Source organism: Oncorhynchus keta, chromosome 28, assembly GCF_023373465.1.
Source record: "Oncorhynchus keta strain PuntledgeMale-10-30-2019 chromosome 28, Oket_V2, whole genome shotgun sequence".
NCBI lineage: Eukaryota > Metazoa > Chordata > Actinopteri > Salmoniformes > Salmonidae > Oncorhynchus > Oncorhynchus keta.
The window spans coordinates 79,421,014-79,439,219 of record NC_068448.1 but is presented as its reverse complement, the minus strand read 5'-3'; the positions used below and the strand labels follow the sequence as shown (position 1 = coordinate 79,439,219).

At 44.1% G+C, this 18,206-nt stretch overlaps 1 protein-coding gene across 1 annotated transcript in view; it reads right to left on the bottom strand.

The window, feature by feature from the left end:
• LOC118379214 (potassium voltage-gated channel subfamily B member 2-like) overlaps positions 1–18,206 on the bottom strand; it is a 368,839-nt gene that overhangs the window by 307,955 nt on the left and 42,678 nt on the right. The window lies entirely within an intron of this gene.

The following is an 18,206-nucleotide window of genomic DNA, read 5'->3' as shown; positions in this document are numbered from 1 at the left end:
GACTTTAAATTAAGCATATATTTATTTGTTATCTGCTCAACAAAGACTGGCTGCATGTGTGCACTACCTCAAATCATTTGGAGAAAATATCCTTTTTATTTCATTCAGCTATTTTCTTTTGTATTCTTCATACTTTAAAATAATATAAAATAATGCCACGTAATTCTAAGCAAATTTTTGTCTTCTAAATGAACTAGTGTAGCCCACAGCCATTTGGCATAGTCAGATCAGGACCTAACATAAGGACAATGCTTTTCAGTTCTTCTGAAATATACTACCCTTTTCTTCAAATCATGTTTCTTTAGACCTGTCTAAAATAAATGATGGATTTATTGTGAAGGTGTAGACTATATTACATGGATTTATTAGACTTTTTAAAGATTTAGATGTCCCAAAGGTGTCTTCTAGGCTATGTTTGGAAACCAGGAGACACTAAATTTCTTTATGTTAATTACCGGTCAATTAACGTGAGACCGACAGTTATTTTCTTGTAAAGCACTGGCTGATGAAGTTCTGTGACAGCCACAGTCCAAGGCAGACTCAATGCTGCAGTTCTGAGAAAACTGACTGGAATATGTAAAAAAATAAAATAAGACATCCACGACTTATCCATCAACATATCAACATCAACTATACACCCAGTGGACAGTTTATTAGGTACACTGAGAGGCTGATCATGGGCCACATTCATTTTCCTACTGCTCCAACTGATTCACAGATGATGCCATTTCCATCACTATTTACATGGCCGTAACACATCTGGACCTCTGTGAAAATGCTGTTCATTGACTACAGTTCAGCATTCAACACTATTGTTCCCTCCAAGCTCGACACCAAGTTCAGAGCCCAGGGTCTGGACACCACCCTCTTCCTGACGGGCAGACCACAGGCTGTTAGGACTGGCAACAACACCCCCTCCACTCTGACTCTTAACACAGGGCCCCTCCCAGGGGTTTGTCCTCAGTCCTCTGCTTTATTCCCTGTGCACCCACGACTGTGTGACTTTGTACAACACCGACTCCATCATCAAGTTTTCTGAATAAACCACAGTTGTAGGCCTGATAACCAACAACAACGAGTCAATCTATACGGGAGGATAATCTATAATCTATAAGGGAGGATAATCTATAATCTATAAGGGAGGATAATCTATAATCTATAAGGGAGGATAATCTATAATCTATAATCTGTAAGTAAACTGGAATTGTGGTGTCATGACAATAACCTCAACGCCAGCAAAACAAAGGAGTTGATTGTTTTAAATTCACCAAGGACTTGACATGGACCAACAACACCACCACTCTTGTCAAAATGGAGTCTCTACTTCACAAGACGACTGAAGAAAATGGAAATGGCACGCTGGGTCCAAATACTACCACGACATCGAGAGCGTCCTGTCTGCGTCATGAGTGTGTGTCAAATCGGAGGGCCTGTTGTCCGGACCTCTGGCAGTCTCTATGGGGGTGCCACAGGGTTCAATTCTCGGGCCGACTCTTTTCTCTCTATACGTCAATGATGTCGCTCTTGCTGCTGGTGATTCTCTGATCCACCTCTACGCAGACGACACCATTCTGTATACATCTGGCCCTTCTTTGGACACTGTGTTAACTAACCACCAGGCAAGCTTCAATGCCATACAACTCTCCTTCTGTGGCCTCCAACTAAATAAAACTAAGTGCATGCTCTTCAACCGACCGCTGCCCGCACCTGCCCATCAGTCCAGCATCACTACTCTGGACGATTCTGACTTAGAATATGTGGACAATTACAAATACCTAGGTGTCTGATTAGACTGTAAACTCTCCTTCCAGACTCACAGTAAGCATCTCCAATCCAAAATCAAATCTAGAAGCGGCTTCCCATTTCGCAACAAAGCATCCTTCACTCATGCTGCCAAACAGACCCTCGTAAAACTGACAATCCTACCGGTCCTGCTATTTATAAAATAGCCTCCAACACTCTACTCAGCAAATTGGATGCAGTCTATCACAGTGCCATCCGTTTTGTCTCCTATACTACCCGCCACTGCGACCTGTATGCTCTCGTTGGCTGGCCCCCGCTGGCTCCAGGTCATCTATGAGTGTTTGCTAGGTAAAGCTCTGCCTTATCTCAGCTCACTATGGGAATTGCTCCCTCCACGACCGCAAGGCCCTCCAGTGGGTGGTGAAGACGGCCCAGTACATCACTGGGACCGTACTTCCACCTATCCAGGACATATACTCTATACGGTGCCTGAAGAAGGGGTTGATGCAAACAGCATCATCAGTAAGGGGTTGATGTCTCAGTATAGAGGGGTTAATGTCTCAGTATAGAGGGGTCAATGTCTCAGTATAGATGGGTCAATGTCTCAGTATAGAGGGGTCAATGTCTCAGTATAGAGGGGTTGATGTCTCAGTATAGAGGGGTTGATGTCTCAGTATAGAGGGTTGATGTCTCAGTGTAGAGTGTTAATGTCTCAGTATTGAGGGTTAATGTCTCAGTGTAGAGGGTTGATGTCTCAGTATAGAGGGGTTGATGTCTCAGTATAGAGGGGTTTATGCCCCAGTATAGAGGTTGGGTTGATGTCTCAGTATAGAGGGTTAATGTCTCAGTATAGAGGGGTTAATGTCTCAGTATAGAGAGGGTTGATGTCTCAGTATAGAGGGGTTAATGTCTCATTGTAGGGGTTTATGTCTCAGTATAGAGGGTTAATGTCTCAGTATAGAGGGTTGATGTCTCAGTGTAGAGGGTTGATGTCTCAGTATAGAGGGTTAATGTCTCAGTATAGAGGGTTAATGTCTCAGTATAGAGGGGTTTATGCCCCAGTATAGAGGGGTTGATGTCTCAGTATAGAGGGTTTATGCCCCAGTATAGAGGGTTGATGTCTCAGTATAGAGGGGTTGATGTCTCAGTATAGAGGGGTTAATGTCTCATTGTAGATGGGGTTTATGTCTCAGTATAGAGGGGGTTAATGTCTCAGTATAGAGGGGTTGATGTCTCAGTATAGAGGGTTAATGTCTCATTGTAGAGGGGTTTATGTCTCAGTATAGAGGGTTAATGTCTCAGTATAGAGGGGGTTGATGTCTCAGTGTAGAGGGGTTGATGTCTCAGTATAGAGGGGTTAATGTCTCAGTATAGAGGGGTTAATGTCTCAGTGTAGAGGGTTAATGTCTCAGTATAGAGGGGTTGATGTCTCAGTATAGAGGGGTTGATGTCTCAGTATAGAGGGGCTAATGTCTCAGTATAGAGGGGTTAATGTCTCAGTGTAGAGGGGTTAATGCCTCAGTATATTCTGCTCTGTCACTGTGTGAATAAGGCTATCACTAAGTAGGCTAACGGTCCCTTTCATTCCTCCCTCAGCCCTCCCTCCATCCCTGCTCTGTGCTATTTGTCTCCCTTCTCCGAAATTATCCCCAGAGGTTCTTTTTAGCACCTCTCCTGTTAATTAATCTCTTCTTTCATAGCAGAGCCCCAGATAGATCCGTTGTGCTCACTGTCACGTCTCAAATGGCTCTCTATTCCACTATTTAGTCTCTAATACGTAGATCAGGGCTCATTGGGAATAGGAAAACGGGGTGCCATTTGGGACGTATCCTCCAGTGGAGGCTGCTGAGGGGAGGGCGGCTCGTAATAATGTCTGGAATGGAAACAAAGGAGTGGTATCAGTCTGGAACGGAGACAAAGGAGTGGTATCAGTCTGGAACGGAGACAAAGGAGTGGTATCAGTCTGGAACGGAGACAAAGGATGGTATCAGTCTGAACGGAGGTGGTACAAAGACAAAGAGTGGTATCAGTCTGGAACGGAGACAAAGGAGTGGTATCAGTCTGGAACAAGGAGTGGTATCAGTCTGGAACGGAGACAAAGGAGTGGTATCAGTCTGGAACGGAGACAAAGGAGTGGTATCAGTCTGGAATGGAGACAAAGGAGTGGTATCAGTCTGGAACGGAGACAAAGGAGTGGTATCAGTCTGGAGACAAAGGAGTGGTACAGTCTGGAACGGAGGACAAAGTGGTATCAGTCTGGAACGGAGACAAACGGAGAGTGGTATCAGTCTGGAACGGAGACAAAGGAGTGGTATCAGTCTGGAACGGAGACAAAGGAGTGGTATCAGTCTGGAACAAAGGAGTGGTATCAGTCTGGAACGGAGGAGACAAGAGAGTGGTATCAGTCTGGAACGGAGACAAAGGAGTGGTATCAGTCTGGAACGGAGACAAAGGAGTGGTATCAACCACATCTTTGACAGATTTCACACTGTTCCATTGACTCCATTCCAGCCGTTATTATGAGCCATCCTCCCTCAGCAGCCTCACTGGTATCCACAGATACAGACACAGTGCTGCTGATCTGAGGTACAGTACGGGGCTATGGCCGGAGGGATGGAGGAGACAGCGGGGTGTGTGTGTGTGTGTGTGTGTGTGTGTGTGTGTGTGTGTGTGTGTGTGTGTGTGTGTGTGTGTGTGTGTGTGTGTGTGTGTGTGTGTGTGTGTGTGTGTGTGTGTGCGTCTCTGAAAATGTGTGTCTGTTTTCCCTTCCATTCCACTAGCACAGTCTTCCCGAAGAGAGGTGATTTCGAAGCAGCTAGTCATTATAAAATATAAAACCTAATTTCTGACTAAATGTCTTTCATTTTCCTTTTCAAAGGAACAATCAACTGCAAAATAAAGTACAGAAACGTGATGGTTTTTGTAAAAAGAGTCACACTTCTCCCCTCATCCTCATCCTGGTCCTCCTCCACCGCTCCTCTTCCTCCTCCACCCCTCCTCTTCCTCATTCACCCCTCGTCTTCCTCCTCCACCCCTCCTCTTCCTCCTCCACCCCCCTCCTCTTCCTCCTCCACCCCTCCTCCTTCACCCCTCCTCACCCTTCTCCACCTTCTTTGGCAAATTCATGGGTGAACAGGGAGTAAAGGATGGGGCTGAGCACACACCCTTGTGGGGCCCCTGTGTTGAGGATCAGCGTAGTGGAGGTGTTGTTTCCTACTTTCACCACCTGGGGGGTCGCCCGTCAAGGAAGTCCAGGACCTAGTTGCACAGAGCGGGGTTCAGACCCAGGGCCAGGGGCTTAATAATTTGTTTTGGAAGGGTACTATGGTGTTGAAGGCAGAGCTGTGTTCAATGAGCATAACATAGGTATTCCTCTTGTCCAGGTGGGATAGTTCAGTGTGCAGTGCGATGGCGACTGCGATGGCGACTGCATCGTCTTGGGATCTACTTGTGCGGTATGCACATTGAAGTGGGTCTTGGGTGTCACGTAAGGTAGAGGGGACATGGACCTTGACTAGCCTCTCAAAGTGCTTCATGATGGCAAAAGTGAGTGCGTACGGGCGATCATCATTTAGTTCAGTTACCTTTACTCTCTTGAGTACAGGATCAAATAGTGGACATCTTGAAGCAAGTGAGGGACAGCAGACTGGGATAGTGAGAGATTGAACATGGTCTCTGAGGACGCGGCTAAGGATGCCGTCTGGACCGGCAGCCTTGCGCTTAAATGTCTTACTAATATAATAATAATATAATAATAATATATAATATATAATAATATAATAATAATATATAATATATAATAATATAATAATAATATATAATATATAATAATATAATAATAATATATAATATATAATAATATAATATATAATAATATAATATATAATAATATATGCCATTTACTCACTTCGGCTACAGCTGATTGAGAGAATAGTGCAAAACTGTCATCAAGGCAAAAAGGTGGCTACTTTGACGAATCTCAGATGTAAAATATATATATATATATTTAACACTTTTTTAGTTACTACATGACTCCATACGTGTTATTTCATAGTTTTGATGTCTTCATTATTATATTATATTATTCTACAATGTAGAAAATAGTACAAATAAGAAAAACACTTGAATGAGTCGGTGTGTCCAAACTTTTTTTCTCTGTCTCTGACCCATTGATACTACAGAAAAAACACTATTTCCATTGATCGTTATGTATTTATCTTCTATATATTCTTACACCTGTAACGGTGTTGAGGTTATTGTTTGTTAGGTATGTCAGGTAGGGTGTTTGAGGAGTGGGCGTCCCGTCTGGTCCGTCAAGTCTACACCAATACTGTAAAGGACTGTCTGCAGGGAAGTCAGGCGCAGGAGAGCAGAAATGGGGGAGCAAACGAGAGCGAACAAAACTCAGTGCTCAGAAAACTAAACACACACGGGTTACAATAACAAACCAGCCTGGACATTAACAATTCCACGCACAGACATGGAAACAGAGGGTTATATGCAAGATGAGTAATGAGGAATGCAAACCAGGTGTGCGGAAAAAAAGACAAATCAAATGGAAAATGAAAGGTGGATCGGCGATGGCTAGAGACCGGTGGCGTCAGCCGCTGTACGAACAAGGAGAGGGACTTCGGGAAGTCTTGACAAATACAAAGGAATCATGTAAAAGTCAGTATGGAAATCCACTTTTCATAAACCCCTTAAAACATTGGAAATTAACTTCAAAACAACTGTGTTCTTTTGCATTGGTTGTAAAATAAATAAATAAATGATGACACATAATAATGTAACAACACAATGATCTCTGGCTCTTCAAGAAAAGTGCTCAGGCCTAAAAAAGAACCAGTAAATGAGTTCAGTGAACCCAATTGCCCTTCCATAAAGTGATGCTTAGAACCATGAAACCGGTCTCATTCATACAATCAGATTGCAATAAACTCCCGTTCCAGACACAATAAAGAGTATCAGAAATCTCAGGAGTCTACAACTTCAACTGAACACATAAACCAACAGGGTATAAATCAAAACAAAAGAAATGTCAGACCACTTGGATACGGTCTTCTGTAGCAAAATGTGAAATGGTGTTTTTTTTACAATAATTACGATAAAAGTAGAGACTCAGAGCTAGAAAATTGTATATCAGACACTACAGTTGAGGAACAACGAAAGTAATTCTGCTTTCAAAGTTGATCAACTTGTAACCTCACTTTTGAGGAAAATGGCCTTTGAGAATGTTTTGGTATCTCGTGGAAGCTCTTCTTTGTCTACACCCATTCAGCATCATTCACACCCTGTTAAGCTTTAGCCCCACCCATTCAGCATTGTTCACACCCTCCTAAGCTTTAGCCCCACCCATTCAGCATCGTTCACACCCTCTTAAGCCTTAGCCCCACCCATTCAGCATCGTTCACACCCTCTTAGCTTTAGCCCCACCCATTCAGCATCGTTCACACCCTCTTAAGCTTTAGCCCCACCCATTCAGCATCGTTCACACCCTCTATAGCTTTAGCCCCACCCATTCAGCATCGTTCACACCCTCTGAAGCTTTAGCCCCACCCATTCAGCATCGTTCACACCCTCTTAAGCTTTAGCCCCACCCATTCAGCATCGTTCACACCCTCTTAAGCTTTAGCCCCACCCATTCAGCATCGTTCACACCCTCTGAAGCTTTAGCCCCACCCATTCAGCATCGTTCACACCCTCTTAAGCTTTAGCCCCACCCATTCAGCATCGTTCACACCCTCTTAAGCTTTAGCCCCACCCAGCTCGGAGCGCACACTTGACACTCTGGACGATTATTATTTATTTTTTACCTGACATGAAAACAGCCTAACCAGTTCTGCTGGCAAACAATTTAATTACGTATTTTTGCAGATGTTAACTGACACCGGCCATTAGCTAATGAGCCAGCCAGCTAACGCTAGCTAGTTAAACAACATGTTCAACAGGTGTTGTACACACGCCACGTAACATTAGCTAATGAGCCAGCCAGCTAACGCTAGCTAGTTAAACAACAATGAACAAAGTGCCAACAATGAACAAAGTGCCAACACTGCTTAACATTAGAATCTAAATAGAAAAGTAAACAGCTTTGGGTAACGAATAACGCTAGCTAGCTAACAGTACACTTTAGCTTAAGACATATAGCTAGCTAGCTAACAGTACACTTTAGCTTAAGACATATAGCTAGCTAGCTAACAGTACACTTTAGCTTAAGACATATAGCTAGCTAGCTAACAGTACACTTTAGCTTAAGACATATAGCTAGCTAGCTAACAGTACACTTTAGCTTAAGACATATAGCCAGCTAGCTAACAGTACACTTTAGCTTAAGACATATAGCTAGCTAGCTAACAGTACACTTTAGCTTGAAATGAAACCACTTTCTGTCAAAATTAGAAATGTGTAATATATTAAAATGTAGCTCGCTAACATTAGACTATCTTACCTGCATACGTCAACATGCATCATGGACGATCATGGTTGCTCTCAGTTTGAAGATGTCATCTGGAGCCAGGATTTATCTCCATATCTTTATTTAATTGTTTCATACTCTACTGATTTCAAAACGTGATCCTCCAGGAAATGGAAATCAACAATGATAAAGCTCCACTACACAAACCATTTAAAAAAACAGCGTTCGACAGGATTGCCAACACAGACTGATGAGCTCAAATAGACAGACGCCTTCAATATGGCAGACCAATCTGAACTCCTCTCTCAGCATGTCCAGCCCACTCATTATCTCAGCCAATCACAGCTAGTGGGAAGGTTGCTCACTTTTTCTGTGGCTAAACCAACAAGGCTCGAAATTTAACACTGTTATTCGTATTTACAGATGGCATACAAGTTTGTTATTAAGGCACATGAAAGTTCACATGTTCCAGAAGGTATTTCTGACAAACAAAACGCATTTTGAAAGAATGTTTTTGTTTTTAACGTTCAAACAGCTCTCCTGTGAAGTCGTGACTTGCGACAGTCTAGTTTCCTGAAACGGGTCACATTTGCAAAAACAGTTGTAGTGAGCCGGTCAGTCAGACACAATACGCCAACAGATCTCCAGCAGAGAAAGTCCAAGCAGAGACTCCAGGTAACTATAGAAACAGAGACTCCAGGTAACTATAGAAACAGAGACTCCAGGTAACTATAGAAACAGAGACTCCAGGTCTCAGAGATCAACGTAGACCGGAAGTCCCACAAAGTACACAAGTAGATCAGATACTGGTTGATCCTGCGACATGGCTACAGTACACACTTTTAAAACACAACAAAACAAATTGGATATGAACAAGCTTCCAAGCTGAGAGTTGAACACTTTCTTCTCTCCCATCACTGTCACAACCCACTTTTGCTCAGCTATTAAATAGGGTATACTACTGGTTATGTAGTGTAGAATTCTAGAATAGTTTCTACGCAATATTGATCTGGTCTGTCAAGGAGCATTTCTTCAACTTCTTAAGACTAGGGGCAGTATTCGGAAGTTTGGATGACTGACATGCCCAAAGTAAACTGCCTGTTACTCAGGACTAGAAGATAGGATATGCATATAATTGGTAGCATTGGATAGAAAACACTCTGCAGTTTCTAAAACTGTAACGATAATGTCTGTGAGTATAACAGAACTGATATGACAGGCAAAACCCGAGGAGAATCCATCCGGAAAATGTTTCTTTAAGTCAGGCCAAGACTTGCTAATGCTAAAGCGCCATAGTCATCTCACGTCACCGTGGAAACAATGTGCCGTAGTCATCTCACGTCACCGTGGAAACAACGTGCCGTAGTCATCTCACGTCACCGTGGAAACAACGTGCCGTAGTCATCTCACGTCACCGTGGGAAACAACGTGCCGTAGTCATCTCACGTCACCGTGGAAACAGCGTGCCGTAGTCATCTCACGTCACCGTGGAAACGACGTGCCGTAGTCATCTCACGTCACCGTGGAAACAGCGTGCCGTAGTCATCTCACGTCACCGTGGAAAGCGGCGTGCCGTAGTCATCTCATCACAGCACAACCTGCAGATAAAGAAGACTGAGCGACTATGCCCAACGTCACCACTTCCTCCGCTCCGGCTCACACCGAGACTAGAACCTGGGACCTCTTGCCACGCAAACACACCTGACCCTCCTCCTGACTCGTTCTTAGCCAGTCGCGTTACCAAAAAAAGCTTTCAATTCGAGCGACAAAAGTGGAGGTTATGGACCGAGGTGACTTTACAAAATCTGTTGCACCAGGTCTTAACAGTATAAACACACTGGGGGAAAAATGGTTGAATCAACATTATTTACACATCATTTCAACCCAAAATATCTATATGTACATTGAATCAATGTGGAAAACAAGTGGAATTGGAAAAAGTAACCTTTTTCATCCAACTTTATGAACCTAAATGTTTTGTTGATGTAATGTTGTATTCAGGTTAGTTGACAACTAAAAACCAAAACTAGACATGGAACTGACGTCTGTGGCCAGTGGCAAAGCCGTATTAAAGAACATCACTTCTACAATCTGCTCTTTGATAATCTACACAGCTGCTAATTCAGCATATCATCTCATTTCCTTGATGGAAACAAAGTGTTTTCTTAGATTAGCAGTAGAGCTAAGTGCTGTTGTTAGTTAGTCTTTAGCTAACAAGCTGTATGGAGATAAATAGCAATCTGGCTGGTGATTGTGTGTGTGTGTGTGTGTGTGTGTGTGTGTGTGTGTGTGTGTGTGTGTGTGTGTGTGTGTGTGTGTGTGTGTGTGTGTGTGTGTGTGTGTGTGTGTGTTCCCTGCCTGGTGTTGGAGGTAAAACAGTCCCAGGAATAAGAGAAGTTGTGTCTAAGACACCGTCGCCACGGAAACTATGCAAACACAGCGGCAAAGAGCAACATTTTGTGGATTGCTTATTAATTTCCTCTTTCCAAGAGGCCTCTTGAAACATGATGGTCGAGGTAGGATTGTATTCACAAGGGAATCACTAGAAAAAAAACATGAAAATTACTTTCGAAATAAGTATTCATATATTTTTTTCTAGGAACCATTTTTCGGTGGCTTTAGAGTATACTTTTCCATCGTTGATGCCTCTCACAGGCCGCTAACACTCTCACGTTGCAGTGGGGAGGACAAAAAGCAGCGCACACCTCTCTACCCAAGCCAGCCTGCTCGGCGTGTCAGTGTTAAAGAATGGAGAGGAGAGGAAAGAGAGATAAGAGTAGTGGAGCGGAGAAGAGAATAGAGGAGAAGGATGAGAGGGAGGAGAATGATGAAAGGGGAGGAGAATGATGAGAGGAGAGAGGAGAATGATGGGAGAATGATGAGGGGGAGGAGAATGATGAGAGGGGAGGAGAATGTGGAGAATGATAAGAAAGGGGAGGAGAATGATGAGAGGGGAGGAGAATGATGAGAGGGGAGGAGAATGATGAGAGGGGAGGAGAATGAATGAATGAGAGGGGAGGAGCCTGAAGGAACATGAATCACAAACATGATTGACCGGAGCCAAATATAGCAATGCTGCAAAAGAGTCTGAGAGGACGAACGATGGGTGATGGGTAGGGAAGGAGACGATGGGTAGGAAGAGAGAACGATGGGTAGGAAGAGAGAACGATGGGTAGGAGAATCATGGGTGATGGGTAGGAAGAGAGAAACGATGGGTAGGAAGAGAGAGCGATAGGAGAAGAACGATGGGTAGGAAGAGAAATGATGGGAGAGAGGGGAGGGAGAAGAACGATGGGTAGGGGGAGAGAACGATGGGTAGGGGAGAGAACGAAGGAATGATGAAGAGGGGAGGAGAATCATGATGAAAACGGAGGGAGAGAGAGCGATGAGAGAATGGAGTAGGAAGGAGAATGATGACGATGGGAGGAAGAAGAACGATGAGGGAGAGCCTGAAGAGAATGATGGGGTAGGAAGAGAGAACGTGGTGCTGAATGATGGGTAGGAAAGAGAACATGATTGACGATGGGTGAGCCAAATATAGCAAGTGCTGCAAAGAAGTCTGCCAACATGGGTAGGAAAGAGGAACGATGGGTAGGGAGAGAGAACGACAGGAAGAGAGAGAACGATGGGTAGGAAGAGAGAACGATGGGTAGGAAGAGAGAACGATGGGTAGGAAGAGAGAACGATGGGTAGGAAGAGAGAAACGATGGGTAGGAATGATGGGTAGGAGAGAGAACGATGGGTAGGAAGAGAGAACGATGGGTAGGGAGAAACGATGGGTAGGAAGAGAGAACGATGGGTAGGAAGAGAGAACGATGGGTAGGAAGAGAACGATGGGTAGAAAAGAGAATGATGGGTAGGAAGAGAGAGAACGATGGGTAGGGAGAGAGAACGATGGGTAGGAAGAGAGAGGAAGAGAGCGATGGGTAGGAAGAGAGAGAACGATGGGTAGGAAGAGAGAACGATGGGTAGGAAGAGAGAATGATGGGTAGGAAAGAGAACGATAGAATGATGGGTAGGAAAGAGGAAGTAGGAAGAGAGAACGATGGGTAGGAAGAGAGAACGATGGGTAGGAAGAGAGAACGATGGGTAGAAGAAAGATGGGAGTAAGAGAACGATGGTAGTAAAAGAACAAATGGGAGAAAAAGAGAACGAGAGGTGGAGACGAGAGGGAGAGGGGGGAAAGAAAGATGGAGATTAGCAATGAGAGAGACGATGGGAGGAGAGGGAAACGATGGAGATGATGAAGAGATGGGCAGGAAGAAGAACGATGGGTAGGAAGAGAGAACGATGGGTAGGAAGAGAAACGATGGGTAGGAAGGAGAGATGAAGAGAGAACGATGGGTAGAGAAGATGGGTAGGAAGAGGAACGATGGCAGGAAGAGAGAACAATGGGTAGAGGGAACAATGGGAGGAAGAGAGAAAGATGGAGAGATGAACGAGGAGAAGATGGGTAAGAGCGATGGGTAGGAAGAGAGCGATGGGTAGGAAGAGGAAAGCTGGAGAACGATGGGTAGGAAGAAGAACGATGGGCAGAGAGAGCGATGGGTAGAAAAAGATGAATGATGGGAGGGAAAGACAAAGAGGAGAAGAATAGGAGGCAGATGGGGGAAGGCGATGGAGATTAGGAAAGAGGGACGAGAGGGGAAAGATGGAGAGATGAAGAGATGCAGAGAGAGGAGAGAGAGAGAGAAAGATGGAGAGATGAAGAGAGAGAGAGGAGAGAAGAGATGGAGGAGAGCAATGAGAGAGAGGCAGAGATGGAGAGGCGAGAGAGGGAGGGAAAGATGGAGAGATGAAGAGGCAGAGAGAGGCAGAGATTAAGAAGGCAGAGAGAGAGGGAGAGGGAAAGATGGAGAGATGAAGAGAGGCAGAGAGAGAACGAGAGAGAGAGAGGGAAAGATGGAGAGATGAAGAGCGGCAGAGAGAGGGCGAGAGGGAGAGGGAAAGATGGAGAGATGAAGAGGCAGAGAGAGGACGAGAGGAGAGGGAAAGATGGAGAGATGAAGAGGAAGGGAGGGGAGAGGAAAGAGAGAGATGAAGACGAGAGGAGAGAGGGAAAGATGGAGAGATGAAGAGGCAGAGAGAGGACGAGAGAGGAAAGATGGAGAGAAAAGATGCAGAGAGATGAAGAGGGAAAGATGGAGAGCAGAGGAGAACGAGAGGGAGAGGGAAAGATGGAGAGATGAAGAGGCAGAGAGAGGGCGAGAGGGAGAGGGAAAGATGGAGAGATGAAGAGGCAGAGAGAGGACGAGAGGGAGAGGAAAGATGGAGAGATGATGAAGAGAGGCAGAGAGAGTGCGAGAGGGAGAGGGAAAGACAGAGGGGTGGTATGAATCTGTGCTACCCAGGAGCACAAGTACAGAGCATCAATAAGCTGCTCCCAAACACTTTAAACCAGCATCAGGAAATTGAGTAAATCATAGTTCATGTGGGATTCAATGACATTGAAGGGCAGCTCAGAAGAGCTGAAGATGGACTTTAAAGAACTGATTGGGTCTCTGCTTGACACCAAAGAAACGCCTCATAATATCTGTCCCTCTGCCCTTGTCACGCCCTGGTCGAAGTATTTTGTGTTTATCTTCATGTATTTGGTCAGGCCAGGGTGTGGCATGGGTTTTGTATGTGGTGTGTATGTATTTGGGATTGTAGCTAGTGGGGTGATCTAGCAAAGTCTATGGCTGTCTGGAGTGGTTCTCAATCAGAGGCAGGTGTTTATCGTTGTCTCTGATTGGGAACCATATTTAGGCAGCCATATTCTTTGAGTTTGTCGTGGGTGATTGTCCTTAGTGTCCTTGTTCCTGTCTATGTGTTAGTGTACGCTAGTATAGGCTGTTTCGGTTTTTCGTTATTGTTTTTTGTAGTGTTTGTATTTAGATTCGTGTTACGTTTGTTTGTTTATTAAAACATGGATCGCAATCTACACGTTGCATTTTGGTCCGACTCTCCTTCACACCAAGAGAACCGTAACAGCCCTCCCTAAATCGTGGCAATGACCGCTTCAGCAGAATTTTAGTCCTCAATAACTGGCTACCAGACTACTACAGGTCTGGGGCGGTAAAATGTATTGACATCTTTGATACCTTCTGAAAACAAATCATCTGGGTTCCTGGATCCTTTCACAGCATTATAAGGAGGATGGGATCCACACAAATCACTTGGGTTCCTGGATCCTTACACAGCATTATAAGGAGGATGGGATCCACACAAATCATCTGGGTTCCTGGATCCTTACACAGCATTATAAGGAGGATGGGATCCACCCAAATCATCTGGGTTCCTGGATCCTTTCACAGCATTATAAGGAGGATGGGATCCACCCAAATCATCTGGGTTCCTGGATCCTTTCACAGCATTATAAGGAGGATGGGATCCACCCAAATCATCTGGGTTCCTGGATCCTTTCACAGCATTATAAGGAGGATGGGATCCACCCAAATCACTTGGGTTCCTGGATCCTTACACAGCATTATAAGGAGGATGGGATCCACCCAAATCATCTGGGTTCCTGGATCCTTTCACAGCATTATAAGGCTGCGTTGAGACAATGACTTATCAATTACCCAAAGCCCAGCTCAGTTAATCCCCACCATTGTGTCGCTGAGTTGTCATAATGCTTCAGCAAATGTACATTACACCAGAGGGTGTTGGAACATACAATGTAAGTAACCTAATTTATGTCCCTCTTACTGCCCTGAATGCCTCAGCTGATCCTACAGCTGTTGTATGCAGTAATCATGTGTCTATGAACCAGAGTTAAACTGTTAGCACTGAGGTGGTGTGCTCTAGTAGGAAGTCCACTGTGTGCAGCTCACCCTGCACTAACATAAATAACATGAGCATGTCTACTTCTGCTAAGCTTCATCAGTAAAGCAATGAAAAGAATCAAGCGTCCCAGAAAAGTGCTACAAATAGATCATATTAACATATGTAGCCTAAGAAACAAGGTTCATAAAGTAAATAACTTGCTTGTAACAGATGACATTCATATTCAGACTATCTCTGAAACTCACTTAGACAATACCTTTGATGATACAGTGGTAGCGATACATGGTTTCTGAAATTGCTTATTCCAGTTACTATTAAGCATGCACCCATTAAGAACATGACTGTAAAAAAAAACGGTTAAATCCCCTTGGATTGATGAGAAATTTAAAAGTGTTATGGTTGAGAGGGATGAGGTTAAAGGAATGGCAAATAAGTCTGGCTGCACAACCGATTGGCAAACGTCCTGCAAATAGAGAAATCATGTGAATAAACTGAACAAGAAGAATGAATAAAGTGTACTATGTAATAAAGATACATTATATAAAGAATGATTGTAAAAAAGCTTTGGAGCACCTAAAATTAAATTTTGGGCAAAAAGGCAAACTCTGCCCGATCATTAATTGAATCAGATGGCTCATTCATCACAAAACCCACTGATATTGCCAACTACTGCAATGATTTTTCATTGGCAAGATTAGTAAACTTAGGCATGAAATGCCAGCAACAAATGCTGACACTAGACATTTAGGTATATCTGACCAAATTAGGAAAGACAAGCATTGTAATTTTGAATCCCATTAAGTGAGTGTGGAAGAGGTAAATAGTGATTGTTTATCAATAATGACAAGCCACCGGGGTCTGAGGATAATAGAGGACAATATTTAAGCCTACTAGAGAGTGTGTGCCCTACGGCCTGGAGGAAGCTAAAGTCATTATGCTACATAAGAATAGTAATGTCCCCTTTACTGGCTCAAATAGCCGACCAATCAGAGCCTGTCACCAACCCGTAATAAACTTCTAGAAAAAAATAGCTTAGTAAACTTTTTAAAAATTGTTTGACCAGATACAATGCTATTTTACAGCAAACAAATTGACACCAGGCTTTCAGCACGCTTACTATATAATTACTATAGGGAAGGACATTGAACAAGCACAGCACTTACACTAATGACTGATGATTGGCTGAGACAAATCGATGATAAAAGATGGTGGGGGCTGTTTTGATTTTGACTTCAGTGCGGCTTCTGACATTATTAATCATAGTCAGCTGCTGGAAAAACACATGTGTTATTTGCTTTACACCCACTGTTTTCTGTGCATAAACAGTTAACCCATCATCATTGCGTTCCGGATGGTACCCTTTTCTTTACGGTCTCTGGGTCAAAAGTAGTGCACTATATAGGGAATAGGGTGTCCTTTGGAATACGGACATCCATATTCATAGGAAATATTATAATTTCTCTTTCTGCCTGAAGTGTGCTTATAAGTTGTTCCGTAGATAAGACACCTCTATCATTCCTGTAACCCAAATCTTTCCATGATTCTTATTGCGTGCCTGTTTTCCTTTAATAGACCTGACATCACCCCACTATCACACCTCTCATCTAAATGATCTCAGTGATACATAACCTGGTATAATCTTTATGATGGTTATGATGATTATCTCATTGATACATAACCTGGTATAATCTTTACGACCAAAAATAACTTCTAGACATCGGGACTGCGATTACTCACCACGGACTAGCAGAATCCTTTTTCTTTCTTTCACAACTCTGATGAGCCCGAGGCGGAGGATATGCGCCTCCCTTGGAACAGGCCCAGAGCCCGGTGATCTGCGTGAAGAGGAGGCAGGGAAAGAGAGGCCGGAGGGCGGGCTGCCTTCTGAGGAGTAGGAGGCGATCAAAATAAACCCCCACTCCCCTCAATTCTGCTCGCAAACATGCAATCTTTGGACAATAAATTGGATGAGTTATTAGGAAGATTAAACTACCAACGGGATATAAAAAACTGTAACATCTTATGCTTCACGGAGTCGCGGCTGAACAGCGACAACATCAACATTCAGCTGTCTGGTTATACGCTGCACCGGCAGGACAGAACAGCGACGTCTGGTAAGACAAGGGGCGGCGGGCTATGTATTTTCGTAAACAACAGCTGGTGCACGAAGTCTCGAGCTATTGTTCGCCTGAGGGTAGAGTTTCTCATGATAAGCTGTAGACCACATTACCTACCTAGAGAGTTTTCATCTAAATTCTTCGTAGCTGTTTACATGTCACCACAGTCAGAGCCTGGCACTAAGACAGCACTGAATGAGCTGTATTACGCCATAAGCAAACAATAAAAAGCTCACCGGTGCTCCTAGTGGCGGGGACTTTAATGCAGGAAACTTAAATCAGTTTGACCTCATTTCTATCAGCATTTGAAATGTGCAACCAGAAGGAAAATAACTCTGGACCACCTTTACTCCGCACACAGAGATGCATACAAAGCTCTCCCTCTCCCTCCATTTGGCAAATCTGACCATAATTCTATCCTCTTAATTCCTGTTTACAAGCAAAAGTTAAAGCAGGAAGCATCAGTGACTCAGTCAATAAAAAGTGGTCAGATGAAGCCGATGCTAAGCTACAGGACTGTTTTGCTAGCACAGACTGGAATATGTTCTGGGATTCTTCCAATGGCATTGAGGAGTACACCACGTCAGTCACTGGCTTCATCAATAAGTGCATCGATGACGTTGTCCCCACCGTGACCGTAAGTGCATACTCCAACCAGAAACCATGGATTACAGGCAGCATCGGCACGGAGCTAAAGGCCAGAGCTACCAGATGAGCTAAAGCACTCCTATGCTTTTAGGCAAATAACACTGAAACATGCATGAAAGCACCAGCTGTACCGGAAGACTGTGATCACGCTCTCCGCAGCTGATGTGAGTAAGACCTTTAGACAGGGCAACAGTCTCAAGGCCGCAGGGCCAGACGGATTACCAGGACGTTTGAAAGTGTCAAAGCATGACCTGACCAACTAGCGATGTGAGCAAGACCTTTAAACAGGTCAACATTCACAAAGCCTCAGGGCCAGACGGAGTACCAGGTCCTGTACTCAGAGCATGCATGGACAAACTGGCAAGTGTCTTCACTGACATTTTCAACCTCTCCCTGTCCAAGTCTGTAAAACCAACATGTTTCAAGCAGACCACCATAATGCTTGTGCACAAGAACACCAAGGTAACCTACCTAAATGACTACCAACCCGTAGCACTCTCGTCTGTAGCCATGAA